At 53.5% G+C, this 14,489-nt stretch overlaps 1 long non-coding RNA gene across 1 annotated transcript; it reads left to right on the top strand.

The window, feature by feature from the left end:
• Positions 1-2,408: 2,408 nt before the first annotated feature.
• LOC138990390 (uncharacterized) lies at positions 2,409-11,629 on the top strand. Its single transcript, XR_011466454.1, has 3 exons — positions 2,409-3,776; positions 7,266-7,377; positions 9,770-11,629. It is a non-coding gene; the product is annotated as an uncharacterized lncRNA (long non-coding RNA).
• The last annotated feature ends 2,860 nt before the right edge of the window (positions 11,630-14,489 follow it).

Below are 14,489 nucleotides of genomic sequence, written 5' to 3'. Positions count from 1 at the left end.
GAAGCAGGGTTTTGCAGGCCTCATAGTGCTTAGGTCAGAGAGGGGATTCAGGTGTTCGAGTGACAGTCTCAAAAAGCACAGGGAAACCAAACAGGATTTTCGAGTTAACTCAGAATCTACCAGAAGATGGCAGGGAGCGGTGTGTGTTAGCCTCAGGCACCGCTGGGCCACCGGCGCTCTCAGCAGCATTCTCAGGAGATGATGAGGCTGTGGTCCCGATGATGCCTGTGGGTTTCCCCTGTGCCCCCACCTGCTGTTCTGGCCCCGGGAAGGGTGAGCGCCAAGCACACCCCACATGACCCAGGTGATGGCGACCGGCGACCAAGCTCCCACCAAAGATGCTGACGGCTCCGAACAAACACTGACGCTCCTAGTTCTGCAAAAACAAACCATGCCTCCTTGCACGCTGTACCCGACCCGGCCCCAACACCGCCGCGCCGCGCCGAGCTCCCTTATCTCGCCGCACAATCCTTCAAAGAATAACAGGGCATATTTGTATCTGTGGTTTGGATTCCCCCAACCTGTGACATCAGATAAGTGCGATGTTCATAAAAAACGAACGACATCGCAGAGAGGAAAAAAACAACTGAAAACAAGTCCCTGGGTTCGGCCTCAACTTCCTCTCTGGGGAGGAAGGGGCTCTATGTGGTTGAGGTTTCACGGTGCAGAGTCTGGGGCTGGGGTGGGGGGGTGGGATGGCGTCCTGCTCTCTCCCCAGCCAGCTCTCATCTCAGCCTTTCCACTTGCCCCTGTAGTATGGAAATGATGCTCTCCACCTCTCAGGGCTGCTCTTGAAAAGTGACTCTAAAAAAAAAATAGCAATAATGGCAATCATCTGCCATAGGCCATTTTCTTGGGCAGTAATCTTCACAGCCACCTGCTTCACCCTCACGTGGGGTAGCTACTGAGATCAACTGGTTTGTAGATGGGAGACTGACACTCTGAGTAGGAAAAGAAGGTGGTTATAAACACTATGTGGCCACTTTTGGTTTTTAGAAAATGTAAACATGTAAAATGGAAATTAAAAAAAATTTTTTTAACTGTATAGATAACAGTTTGGCAGGAGATTCACCCAGAAGTCACAGAGGTTTTCCTGGGTGTTGGAAGTGCCAGGGAGACTGATTCCCTGATGTCTCTCTTCCATCACTCGGGTCTCAGCAAATTGGCTCCTCCGCTGAGAGGCCACCCCCGGGCCCATCTACACGGACCCTCCCGCCTCCCACCACCTTCATCTCTTCATGCACCTGTCATCACGGGGGGGTACCTTGGTTTTCCATCTGTTTCTGGATTCACGACCTGTGTTTCCCACTAGAGCATAAACACCACAAAGCTGGAACCGCATTCACAGCTCCTTGAGCAGCACCTGGCTTTAGCGGGCCTCAGTAGATACTCCTGGACCAACTGTGTTTTCTTCCAATTTTAAAAATTTTCTTTTTAAAAACCAAGCCATCTGGATTACTTTTAATTGCTATTTTAAGAGCTGGTTAAAAGTGAGCTGGCCAGAGCCCCTGCAGGGAAGCGTCGCCTTTGCAGGCTTATCTGGCTGGACGTGAAGGAAGTGGGTGCCCTGCCTTTCCTTGGGCTGTGTCAAGGGGTGAACATCCCGGAGTTTCTCAGCCCAGCCTGCTCTGAGTTCCCTGGCCCCGGAGATCTCTCCGCCTGGGACAGGGTTATCTTTGAATGACAGCATGTTCAGCTCCCCCACCCCCAACCCCCTGGGGTGAGGCCGCCAGAATCTCAGGGGGCAAAAGGGGGCCCCGGGCCAGACGCAGCCCATACAGGGGAGGCGTTACTTAGGCCACGCAGTTCCAACATCTTGGAGTTTTGCCATCATTTAAAAATCAAGAGACTTTGGAAGAAAACTAAAATATCTTCCCAACGGGCAGGAAATAAGATGAGAATAAAATAGGTGGGGAGACTTCACATCTTTCAAAGGGCAGTTGTGCCAACATATATAAACCGATGCTGTTTCAAGTAGTGACCCACAGGATTTGTTTAATGGGATAAATTCATTTTGGAGTTTACAAGGAAAAGTATGAAATAGAAGAACGGTGGGAAGAACTATCACAAAGGTGGTATTTGAACTCACTGGGGAGAAGGAACATTGAATCCAGGGTGCCAGCATAGCACATTATCGATTTATTCCATTTATCACTAAAATAAAAAGACTCTCATTTTCCACTTTATTAAAAAAAATACACAGATTTCACATAAAATGTCTGGGTTTCTGCCTGAAAACCTTAAAAGTACGAGACCCTCATTTTCCTGAGGCAGCCGTGGGCTGGCGCAGAGTTGAAACTCCAGGGCTTTCTTGTTCACCGCGTCCCCCTCACTCCCTGCTGCTGCCTCCCCCTGCCCACGCGGCCCCCCACCCCAGCCGCCTTCATCATCTGTGTGTCTTCTCTGGGCCCTGAAGTCACTGGAGTTCGTAGCCCCTGAACTCAGGGCTGGCACAGCAGAGAGACTCAGGGGACATTGGAGCTCGGATGCCTGCTGTCGGCCCCCTTTATGCTCACGTCGTTTTTCTTGGTGGACCTACAGACGCCGAGGAGGGGTGTGGCTTGAGAACCTAGACCGGGGAGTCAGAAGCTTGAGTGACCTCTGAAGAGTGACTTTCCCTCAGGGTGCCTCAGTTTCCCCCTCTGCCAGGGGAATAATAAGATCTGTTGCTTATCGCCTGCAGGAATGTTGCCGTTGTTCCTGTAAAATGCATGAGCCAGGGCTCAGAGCAGAGTCATGCCAGGGAAAATGAGGTGGGAGGACAAACCCTCCTCAAATTTTGGGTTTTTTAGTGTCCTTTTAGTCTTTTTAGGGAGAGCAGGACAGGAGGAAGGGGGAGCTGGGCAGAGCAGAGGATTGGCTTTGATCTCCTTTTGCCAAAGAGGAGGAAAGAAAGTAAGCAAATAGCCCTGGCCTCCTTTGATTCCACACTGCCTGCCCGAAGAGCTCTGCAGCTGATAAGAACGAGCCGAATTCGATCTGGGCAACTCCGCCCTTCTGACCGGACTTACCCTGGGCAGCTGGAATCTGGGACCCTAAAACCCGTCCCACACCCTGCCCGCAGTGCCCACCTTTCATGCCCTTCTTTGCTTGCCCCTGCGATGGAGACTAGAGGGGGACAAGATCGGGGAGAATTTCCCACCCGGGAACCACACACCAGACACGAGAGAAGGGGCTGGGAGGGAGGCCTCAGAGCACGTCAGCACCCCAGCTCCCCAGTCCCAGGAAGGAGCCCTCCCAGGGGGACTAATGGAAAATGAAATTCTCAGACATTGAGACTGGGCTGCTGGAAGGAGGGTGAAGCTTCTGGGGAAGAGCAGAAAATCTCCCTTCCCATCAGTTGGTGGGGAGCAGCCGCGTGGTGCAGAGGTTCACAGGGTGACTTTGAAGCCATCCCGCTCATGGGTGTGTGACTCTGGGCAAGTGATTTCACCCCACCTAGCCCTGGCACCTGCCTTGTTAAGGGTTAAGTGAGGTCATGCCCCTCAAGTGCCTGGCACATAGTGGGTCCAGGGACTGGACACTTATGGTAAAAGGCCAGAACAGCCTCAGGCAGACAGACAGAAAAATGCCAAGTCCAGAAAGATGAAAGAGGATCGGTTGTTTGAAACCTCTCAAGGCGCCAAGGGCCACTCAGTCAACAAGGTCAGGAACCAGGGCCCATTTGAAGTTGGGAAGAGGTAATTCCGGACCGAGTTTAGCACAAAGAGAGGACATTTCCTCCATGTTACCTCCAAGGAGGCCCCAGCTGATGGCGTTAAGCTTCCCAGGGACTGGTAAGTAGCTAAAGGTTAAGGCAGAGGGGGGCTGCGAGAATAGTTTCTGGGGTCAGGGTTCCTTCCCACCATAGCCCCTTCCTCACTGAGCGATCTATGCGTCCTGGCCTCAGTCTCTCCACCTGTAAAATGGGAGCCCTAGTGACATCAGTCTCCGGATTTTGAGGGTGAATATGTAGCTTTCAGTTGGTGCTCGGTGAATGAGTGGACGTCATGAGCCACAGCTACGTTAGGGATAAGGCGGCAAAAGCAAGGGTTGGTGGAGGGAGACGAACTGACCTCTGTCCGGTTCTCACTTGGTGATTAAGCCCAGGCTCCGTTCCACGCCACCAGCTCGGCCATGGCCACTGGAGGCAGGAGCTTGCCCTGCTTCATGCCACTCCATGACCCGGACAGTGCCTGGCACAAATCGGGGGTTTGCTCACAGAATGCGTGGAACTGGACACAAGAGGAAAGGAAGGCAGAGAGGCCAGGGAACTTGTCCAAGACCACACAGCAGCCTGCCCACCTGGGGTCACCCCTGGGGTCACCGCTGGGGTTGGGGCTGGACTGATCCGGCCGCAGTGTGATTTCCCTCTGCTTCTCCATCTCCTCGAAGCCTCCCAGCCCCCTCTCGACCACTCCCTGTCCAGGCTGCCCCCACCTAGTGGAGCCAGGGAAGCGGTTCGGCCTCCTCCAGGCTCCTCCGGGGACCGTCCGGCACCCGCTGCCCGCGGCACGCCCTCACCTCTGCTCTCTCCCAGGCAGGCTGGCCGTCAGGAGCTCACCGCCTGTGGGCCTCACCTGGCCTCAGATGTGTTCTACGCAACCTCATATACAGTGTGGGTGTGTGTGCTGTGTGTGTAAGGTTTTGTTTTTTTTTCATAATTTTGAATCATTTGTCAACACTTAAAAACTGGAGATTTCACATAAAAACCAGGGTTTCCAGCTTCTGTTAGAAACTGGCAGCTTGGGGCCCACCTTTCCTCTGCCAGCTGGGGTAGTGCTCTGAGGGCCTCCAGACCCCATGTCCAAGCCTGGCCCGCCTCCTTCCTTGGGGCCTCCTTACATGAAGACCCCAGGATTGCATGAGAGACCCAGGCTCCCCACACTCCCTACCACCACGCCGGGCCACCTCGCATTATAGATCCTGCAGCCTAGGGTACTCGCCCGGGAAGCCCCAGAGGCTGGGTTGGGCCTGGATTCCAGGTTTGTGGCAAGCAGAGTGACGCCCCTCCAGAGATGAATGTGAAAGTGTGAGTCACTCAGTCATGTCCAACTCTGTGCGGCTCCCTGGGCTGCAGCCCGCCAGGCTCCTCTGTCCACGGGATTTCCTGGCAAGAAGACTGGAGTGAGTAGTCATTTTTTCTCCACCCTCCTCCCCACCCAGGGATAGAACGCAGGTCTCCTGCATGGCAGGCGGACTCTTTACTGTCTGAGCCCCCAGGGAAGAAGGATGGCTCTTCCAAAGATGTGCATGTCCCAATCCCCAGCACCTGTCATTACGCCACCTCATGTGACAAAAGGACTTGGGAGACATGGTAGAGAATCTAGAGATGGGGCTGCGTTTCTAATGAGCATCCGTGTTCAAAAACAACTGGACTATATGAGGATGCTTTACTTTTAGCGAGTTTGTTTCTCTCTCATGTTCATCGCTTCCATTTCATTTAGTTTATGTTTTCCAATTTCTCCATCTCTTTTTTTGTGGTTGTTCTTTCCCAAGCCTTTATCAAGCATAGTAGAAAAGCTTTTGTATGCACACACATATATATATATATTATATAGTATGTATAATATGTATATTTTAGAAAACTTATGAATTTTTGCCTAGCTAAAAAATTTATGATGGTTGATTCCACTTCTTTGACTTAGTGTGAACAGAAAGCTAGATTTCTAATTTATATCCACTCAAAACCTTGATATAGTTCCATGTCTTTTGGCATCTAATATTACTGCTGAAAGATTAGGAAGTTTATTATCTTAGAAGTTAAAAAAATTTGTTTAATTAGGCTGGACATTTCTAATCCAATTCTGAGAATATATTTAAAAAAAGAATCTGGAGATGAGAAGATTAACCTGGATTATGCAGTAGGCTCAATGTAATGGCAAGCATCCTTATGAGAGGGAGGCAGGAGGGTCAGAGTCCGAGAAGGAGAGGTTTGAGGGAAGCCGAGGTTGGAGTGGTGTGAGCCAGGAATATGCGTGGCATCTAGAAGCTGGAAAAGGCAAGAAGCGGAGTCTGAGGAGCGAACCCTGGGTTTGATTTTAGCCTGGGGAGACCTATGTTGGACTTCTGACCTCCAGAGCCATAAGGTAACAAGTGTCTGTTATCTTGGGCCACTAAATTTGACATAATTTGTTATAGTAGCAACAGAGATGGAGAAGGAAATGGCGACCCACTCCAGTATTCTTGCCTAGAGAATCCGTGGACGAGGAGCCTGGTGGGCTGCTGTCCATAGGGTCGCACAGAGTCGGACACGACTGAAGCGACGCAGCAGCAGCAGCAGCAACAGGGAACTGGGCTCAAATCCTGGTTTGCTATTTAATCGGCCGTATGCCCTGGGCAGGTGACTTGCTGCTGCCGAGGCAAGGTTTCCCTATCTGAAAAGGGGGCACCAGGGCTCTCCCACGGGGTGTCGTGAGCGGTCCGTCGGCACGGCAGAGAAGTGTGAGCACAGCCCAGCAGCTCCTGGTGCCGATCGTCTAGCATCGCCCTCACGTCTCTCTCCGTGTTGTTGAAACCAGCTCAGAGCCAGCTGAAAAAAATCTGCCCACTGCTACCCAACCCTCAGGGATGAAGTCCAAACTTCTTACTTCTGGCCCGGCTTAACCCAGCTTGCCTAATGATAATAATACTGCTACTGCTCGTAAAGCATTTGGCATGTGCTAGGGATGATTCTTGGTGCTAGTGGTACAGAACCCACTGGCCCATGCAGGAGACGAAATGAGACGAGGGTTCGGTCCCTGGGTCGGGAAGATGCCCTGGCGGAGGGCATGGCAGCCCACTCCAGTATTCCTGCCTGGAGAGTCCCATGGTCAGAGGAGCCGGCGGGCTACAGTGCATAGCATAGCAGAGTCAGACACGATTGAAGCGACTTGGCAAGCACACAAAGGCATGATTCTCAGCACTGTTGAGATATTTGATTCATTTAACGGTCACACTAACCCTATCGCTTTCCCAGTTTTCAGATGGAGAAAACTGAGGCCACGGGTGAAATCACATGCCCAGGGCCCCTTGAAAGGGTGGTAGCTATGCTGGTATCTGTTTTATTTATCTAGCTTTGGCTGCACTGGGTCTTCGTGACTGCACGTGGGCTTTCTCTAGCTGTGAGTGGGAGCTGCTCTCTACCTGATGTGCATGGGCTTCTCTTTGTGATGGCATCTCTTATTACAGAGGCCAGGGCTCCGGGTGCGAAGGCTTCAGTAGCTGTGGCACATGGGCTTAGTTGCCCCGAGGAATATGGAATCTCCCTGGACCAGGGATTGAATCTGTGCCCCCTCCATTGGCAGGTCCTGAATCCTGTGGAAGCCTTAGGAGATGGGCACGACTGTCATTACTCCCATTTTACAGATGAGGACACTGAGGCCCAGAAAGGTGGCATTGGCTGCCCCAGGTCACAAGGTGAGTGAGTGGTGGATTCTAAGCCCCTGGACCACCAGGGAAGGCTGCTATGCTGGTATTTGAACGCACACTATTGTGCCCTGGGGCCTGAGCACTGACCACTGGACAGGGGTGTCTCTCTGTATGTGGACAGATCAGGCCCCAGAGTGTAACCTGAGACTCGGTGGTCTTGGCATCCCCTCCACCCACCACTTGGCCCAAGTGCAATTATGGACTCAAGACTCTTGGTTCACAGCTCTGCCCCAGGGTGCATTTATTCCACAGTTTCCAGCAGTGCCCCCTCGGCACTGGGTACTGTGCCCCAGAGAAAATGCAGATTCCTCAACCGAGGCCCAGACCCTGAGGACAGACGAATATGCAACCATCACAGCTCAGCAAGAGACAGCAGGAGCTGGGGGTGGGGAGAGGTCAGGGGAGGGGCGTGCAAAGACGGGCCTGAGGAAGTGTGATGCTGGCCCAGCCAAAAGACAAGGTTGAGTGTGTTCCATGTGAGGGACCTGGGATAGAAGAGCCTGTGTGTCCGGGGAACACTTTGTGGTCACATGTGGCCAGAGTGCTGCAAAGGAGGCTTGACCACTCACTGTCCTTGTGACCTGGGGCAGCCCACGCCAGCTGGGCCTCAGTGCCCTCATCTGTAAAATGGGAGTAATGAGAGTTGCACCCATCTCCTAAGGCTGTTTGCAAGATTCAGAGCATTGGCACATGCAAAGTCCTGTGCTCGGCCGCAGGCAGACTGAAGAACTGACCATGAATCAGCACGGTTGCTAGGATTATATGAGCGTGAACCGCCCAACCCGCTCATCCTTCCCCTTATACTCAGATCCTTAGGTGCAGAAGCCCCGGAGCCCCCATATTCACATTCACGGGGTGACTCAGGAGGTAGCAAGTGAGGAGGCGCTGCTCCCTGGGACGTCCAACCAGCAGACTGGTGCTCCTAGCACCCCAGACCCGGGACTCCAGACCAGTGTCCACCGTCCCCACATCCCCTGCTTCCAGCAGCCTCATCCACCCTGCTTCGTGCGCTCCGGTTCCCTCTGGTCCTTGTCTTTCTTCCCCTGGACTCACTTGAACTTTCTCCACATCTTGACCGACCCTGGATGTGAGTCACATTTGATCCTTGAGTTTCTCTTTTTTCAAAGGCACATTAAACTGTGAGAACTGCTAGGCCTATCTGAGCACTTGCTGTGTGCCTGGCATTTCCAGTCATTCATTCCCTCATTCATTTATTCAACAAATGGCCGTGGGCACCTCCCAGGGGCCTTGGAGCTCAGCAGTGCACCATAAAGGTTCCTGCCTGGTGGGATTTACACTGCAGGGGGTGAGGGAGGAAGAGGAGTAGATGATAAACCTGCCAAGTCTCCAACCCGTTCTCACTGAAGCACCACTGCAACCCCAGAAAATGTTTGTTCCCATTTTCCAGGTGAGACAACCAAGGCTCGGAGCCGGGAAATCACTTGCTCAAAGGCACACAGCTAGGAATTTGAACCCACACCAAGTTCTTAACCTCCCCAGCAGACTCTCTACAGAGATAAAAGCCATTGGCCCGGTTCCACCTTCAGTGTGTTTGGGATGCATTGTAGCGCCCCAAGTTGGGGGTGCTGGTGCCCAAGGGCTCAGCTCATTCCCATGAGCCCACAGGCAGGATGAGCTCTGCCCTCCCTCCCAGCAGCCTCCAACGGGGAAGGCCAAGAACACAGTCACTCTCTGGCCAGAGCTGGTGGGAACAGGACGTCCCAGTCCTCTTGCCCTGGCCAGGCCCCGTGAGCTATTTTGGGGCACGTTTATTGATGGGACATGGGTGCCCGGCTGGACTCCTGATTTCAGAGGCACAGCCGCAGGCTGGCCTAGCACGGCTCTACCCCTGCACACCCTGCCGAGGGGCCGCCAGCATCCATGTCCTGTCCAGGCCCCAGACCCAGGGTGCAGCCTGAACTGGCTGGCTCCGGGAAAGACAGGATTCCCAGCTGGAGTGGACGGATCCTGGGGGTCACATGGATTATTGTTTCCCAGAATTCCGGCGCCTGATTCCATTCACAGGAGGCAGAACCAGGAATGAACCCAGAACGAATACAGGAATGGGTTATGAGGTCAAATGCAGGGTTGGATAAATCCTAGCTGCGTCCACTGTGACAACTTACCTCGGGGAAGCCAGGTCAAATCTCAGAGGCTCAGTTTCCCTGTCTGTAAAATGGAGTCAGTGATAGTTCTTACAGGAAAGGAATGGGATTTAATTGAGATAGTGTCTACAGCTCAATACCTACTTATACAGTAAGTGATTGATAATTAATAAATTTGCAAATAATGATTGACAGCCAACATTTACTGGGAATTTGGCATGAGCTAGGCCCCTGGGCTAAATTGTTGATCTGTTTTGTATCATTTCGTCCCCCAGCATCTCCAGGAGGCCTGGGACACTGTTGCCCCTGTGTACAGACGAGAAAATTGAGCTCAGAAAGATGACGTGCCCAAGATCACACTGCAAATATGTGGCAAAAACCTGCCTTTGAACGCAGACCTGAAGAAGAGGGGACAGGGCAGACCCGAGTCCAGGGCCACCTCCCTGTCCCCCAGGACTATACCCGAGGTCGGCTGCAAAGTTCCTGTAAACACCGAGTCCCTGCCAGGCGGCGTTTACCTCAGTCATCCCTCAATCTGGGGAAGTGACCTCCTGGCCCTTCCACCTGATGGAAATCCAGAAACCAAAGTTTCCAGAATATTCCCTTGACCTGCCTCCCTCTCTTCAGAGTTATTTTGTTTTCCTGGTTAGTCGGTGAAAGTCTCCAAGAAACTGGCTGGTTTGGCCAGTGCCCTGGGCTGGGTAGGAGGGGTGTTCTGCCGTGTACACTGGGGGCAGGGTGCTGGGGGGACCGTGGACAGGGGAGGCCAGGGGATCCTCTGCGTGAGCAACCTAAGGCCAGAGTGGATGCAGCGTTTCCTTCCTAAGGGGTTCTTTGTGCCCTGAACCCGCTGACAGGCTCTGCCCCATGCCCTGAGGGTACACTCCTGCCACCTTTGGCTAAAAAAAGCAGTCCTTTGAGAGATCTGCCCTTCTGGGCCCTTCCAGCTTTTTCTCCCACCCCGAGGCCCCCTCCAACACCATCCTCCAAAAAGACTGTGCCTTTGCGCCCTGCTGAGCTCTCCCCCATTTCTCCATTCTCCACCTGCCAGATGCTTCTCCTTATCTGTCACAATTCCTCCACTGTGGGGCCTTCCCAGAACTCCCCTCCCCACCCCCCAGCAGTATTGTCCCCCTGCCTGGGGGTTGCCATAGCAACCATGAGACACTGCCTCCAGAACCACCTTGGCCTCCCACTGGCAAGACCCTGATGTCCAAGTGGCGAGTGTTCACCTCCACACGGGAGTCACCCAGACCCCTCAAACATCACAGAGAACCTCAGAGCCTCCCCTTTCCCCTCCTAAAACTCCAGCCCTTCCCACTTATCTTCCCCTCTCAGTAAATGGTGCTGCTCTTCACCCAGAGGCTCAGGACAAAACCTAGGGGCTATATGATTCCCTGTTGCCCCACCCCACACATCCCGTCCATCAGAAGGCCTGTCAACTCAGCTGCCGAATGTCAATACGTCCAAATCCGTATTCTTGCGCCACTGTCGTAGACACACCACCAGGGCACAGGCGGCCGCCACCCTCACCCACTTAACTGTGACCACAGTCCCCTCCCTCGGCTCCAGGCTTCCAGCTTTGCTCCATCACAGCAGGAAGTACCTTTGTCAAAGATAAATTAAGGCAGGTTGCACCCCTGCGCAAAGCTCTCTAGAATTCCTCTTCCTTCTTAGAATAAAAACCTCCTCCTCTCCGAGGCCCATGAGACCTTGTATGATCTGACCTTTGTCCACCTCTGTTCCTGCCACACACACCTCCTCCCTGTTCCTGAGCTAGAAAACTCGTCTCTGGACCTAGGCAGAAACTTGCTGTTCCCTTTGCCTGAAACTTCTTCAACCAGATATCTGTCTGCTTCAGTCTGTCGTTTCATTCAGGTCTCTGCTCAAATAGCATCACCTCAGAGAAGACTTCCACGACCTGCCCGTGTGAAATAGCCAGCACCTTCACCACTACCCCAGCCTACTTTATTTTCCTTCATCGTAGTTGCCACGATCTGACATATTACTTACTATCAGTATATTTGTCTCACCATGGTTTGCTGCTAAATGTTTGACTGGCTCTCGGCAAGGAGGCAGCTCTGATGTTTACATTTGCCAATTTCTATGGTGTGAGTTCTCCCCCTGTGGCCAGTCTCAAGCTCCCAGCATGACTTCCCTGACGGTGGAGTAGAGAAGAGATGTCCAGTGTCCTGCCTTCAGATACTCTTTCCACCGCATAGTATGGTAGATGGTGCAGAGTATTCTGTGATGCACTAATAGATGTCAATAACCTCAAGAACACAGAAAACTGTATGTCAGTTAGAAAGTGACGAGTTTTGAGTAGCTGTTGCCTTTATCTGTATTATCATTAACTGTAACTTCGAATAATTAGAGTTTTTGTGATGGCTGTGTAAAAGCCAGCTTGCAGAGTTGGCCGGCCAGGACAAGCCACCTCCAGCACAGCACAGGCTATGGGCCACATGAGGGCAGGAATGGCAGCCATCAGGCTTTCTGTGCTTTCCCTGGGGTCTAGAACAGTAGAAGTGGCCCATAGTAGGTGCTCAGCTCGCATTTGGCGAGCATTTTATAATGCATCTTTTCCATCAGCAAGCACAAACGGCTTGCCCCCATCAACTTGACTCTGTGGGCAGAGTCCAGCCTACAAATGGGTTTCATTTGGCTCTCAGAATGTTTTTAACATTTTTTTAAAAACTTGTTGCCAACATTTAAAAGTCATGAGATTTTTTGCATGAAATTCCACATAGACCTGGATTTACAGCCTCTCTTGAAAATTCTGAAGCTCTCAGCACACGAGGCACGCTCCCCTCGTGATGACAGAGGTCAGAGCTGGGGAGCGGCCGTCGCCTCCTCATGGGCCTGAGCTTTGCCGGTTCATGGCGGACCCCTCCCTCCCTGTCGCCTCACACCAGGCCCACTTCATTCACTTACACACCCTGCTGGCCCTTAGATATTCGAGTTTGTTGCTTTTTTTTTTTTAAGTCTGTTTATACATGCCAGGTCTTTGTTGCGGCATGCGGGATCTTTAATTGCAGCACACAAACTCAGCTGACCCACGTGGAATCGTTTCCTGACCGGGGATCGAACCTGGGCCCACCTCTCTGGGAACGTGGAGCCTCAGCCACTGGACCACCAGGGAAGTCCCGAAATCTGGGTGACAACTGCCATCTCAGCCTCTGTTCTAGCCCTTGTCACCATGTCCCCTCCAGACTGAGGCCACCTGAGGGCAGACTCTGTGAGTTTGGCCCCCGGGGGCTTCCATTCCTGCTACAGGGTCTGGCACACAGTAGGCTCACAGGCCCTGGAATTTGGTGAAAGGTTTGTTGTCAAATGAATCCCAAACCCTCAGCTCCCCTAACTGGGGCATGCACTCCATCCAAGCCCCGACCGGAATGTGACAAAGAGGTTGGCCCAGGCCAGGGTTTTAAAAATACCCAGGGCTGGTCAGCTGCGAGCACTTGGAGGTGTTGAAACAAACGGGCAGCGTCTGGCCGGAGGCCAGCACCCCAACTTTGCTGTGCAAACGTGGGCTCGTAGGAGGGGCCGTCGACAGCTCCCGGGGGGCGGTGAGCAGTGGGGAGACCGGGCTGCAGCCCCTTCCCCCGGCGCCCCGCTTGGGAAAGTTTATAAACAGCGCTCGGTTTATAAACAGCACTGGGTGACGTGACATAATTTCGCAGAAAGGGCTACAGGGCAGACTGTGAACACAGGGCGGCTCTCCTAACTTTTCCTCGCCGCGGTCTCCTGGCGTTGAGAGCCGGGGTGTTGCTCTCCCTGTGGTCTCCCCGCAGCCTTCAGAGCCACTGCCCAGCACGCTGGAGTCCCAGTTAAAAATAACGCTCCCAGTACAGTCCCCTGGGGGACAGCCAGCCCCGGGCGGGCTGGACCAGGGAGGTCCGAGCTCTGATCGAGGGCCCACTGGGTGCCAGGCGCTTCCGAGACCTCTGCTCGCTGAGCCTCACTATGGCCTTGAGAGGGAGGGATCATCGTCCCCTGCACAGATGGGGAAACTGAGGCTGGGGAGCGACACAGTCCCTGGTTCAGAGTTCTCTGCTCAGCTGGTGGCAGTATTCAGATCCGTGAGACTAGTGTGTCAAGGAGTCAGGGGCTCAGTGTTTTGCTTTGCTGGGTCCCGAGTCCCCGGAAGAGTGTCCAGGCCTCAGCAGGCATGGGCGCAGCCCCTACTTAACGTGTCCAAACTCTGCTCCTCCCACTGACATTTTGGAGTTAGGGACACACGCTGATAGATCAACTGAGCATGTTTCATTTCAGATGTGTCTCCTTAGCAATCGGTGCTAACAAGAAAAATACATCGGGGAAGGGGATGGCGCACCTCAGAGAGGTACAGCTCTACATGCGGAGCAGGGCCGGAGCAGGCCTCGCTGAGCAAATATTTGAGGACAGACTCAAAAGACATGAGGGATTGGGCAATGCGGATAACTGGAGGAAGCACATTCCCGGCAGAGGAAACAGCAAGTGCAGAGGCCTTGAGGCTGGGACGTTGCCGGGCATGTGTGAGGGCGAGGAGGAAGCCAGTGTGGCCAGGGCAGCGTGGGAGCCGGAATCCTTCCTAGAGGCTCAAAGCTTTCCTCTGGGGTCCACGGGAGCCCCAGAGGGTCCCGAGCAGCTTAGCGTGGCCTGACCGAGGTTCTGCAAGGGTCCCCCTGACTGTGTGTGGAGAATGGACTGTCAGGGCCTGGGAAGAAGGGCGGCAACCAGAGAGGAGGTGACTGCGATGGTCCGGGCAGAAGGGCATGGTGGCCAGGCCCAGGGGAAGACTGGAGGAGGGGATGTGGGGGAAGGTCACGACCTCACAGTCTAGATCTGTTCTAGAGGCGGACAGGACACCCTGCTGGACCAGATGTAACAGAAATCAAGAAATCAGGGGCGGCTCCAAGGATTCAGGCTGAGCGGCAGGAAGGACGGAGCCCCCTCCTTAGGGAGGCGCAAGCACTGTGCCGGCTCCCAGGGGAGGACGGATGTGGGTAGGACAGC

Source organism: Bos mutus, chromosome 13 (genome assembly GCF_027580195.1).
Source record: "Bos mutus isolate GX-2022 chromosome 13, NWIPB_WYAK_1.1, whole genome shotgun sequence".
Lineage (NCBI taxonomy): Eukaryota > Metazoa > Chordata > Mammalia > Artiodactyla > Bovidae > Bos > Bos mutus.
The sequence above is the reverse complement of the archived record's forward strand: the minus strand, read 5'-3'. Positions and strand labels throughout refer to the sequence as shown.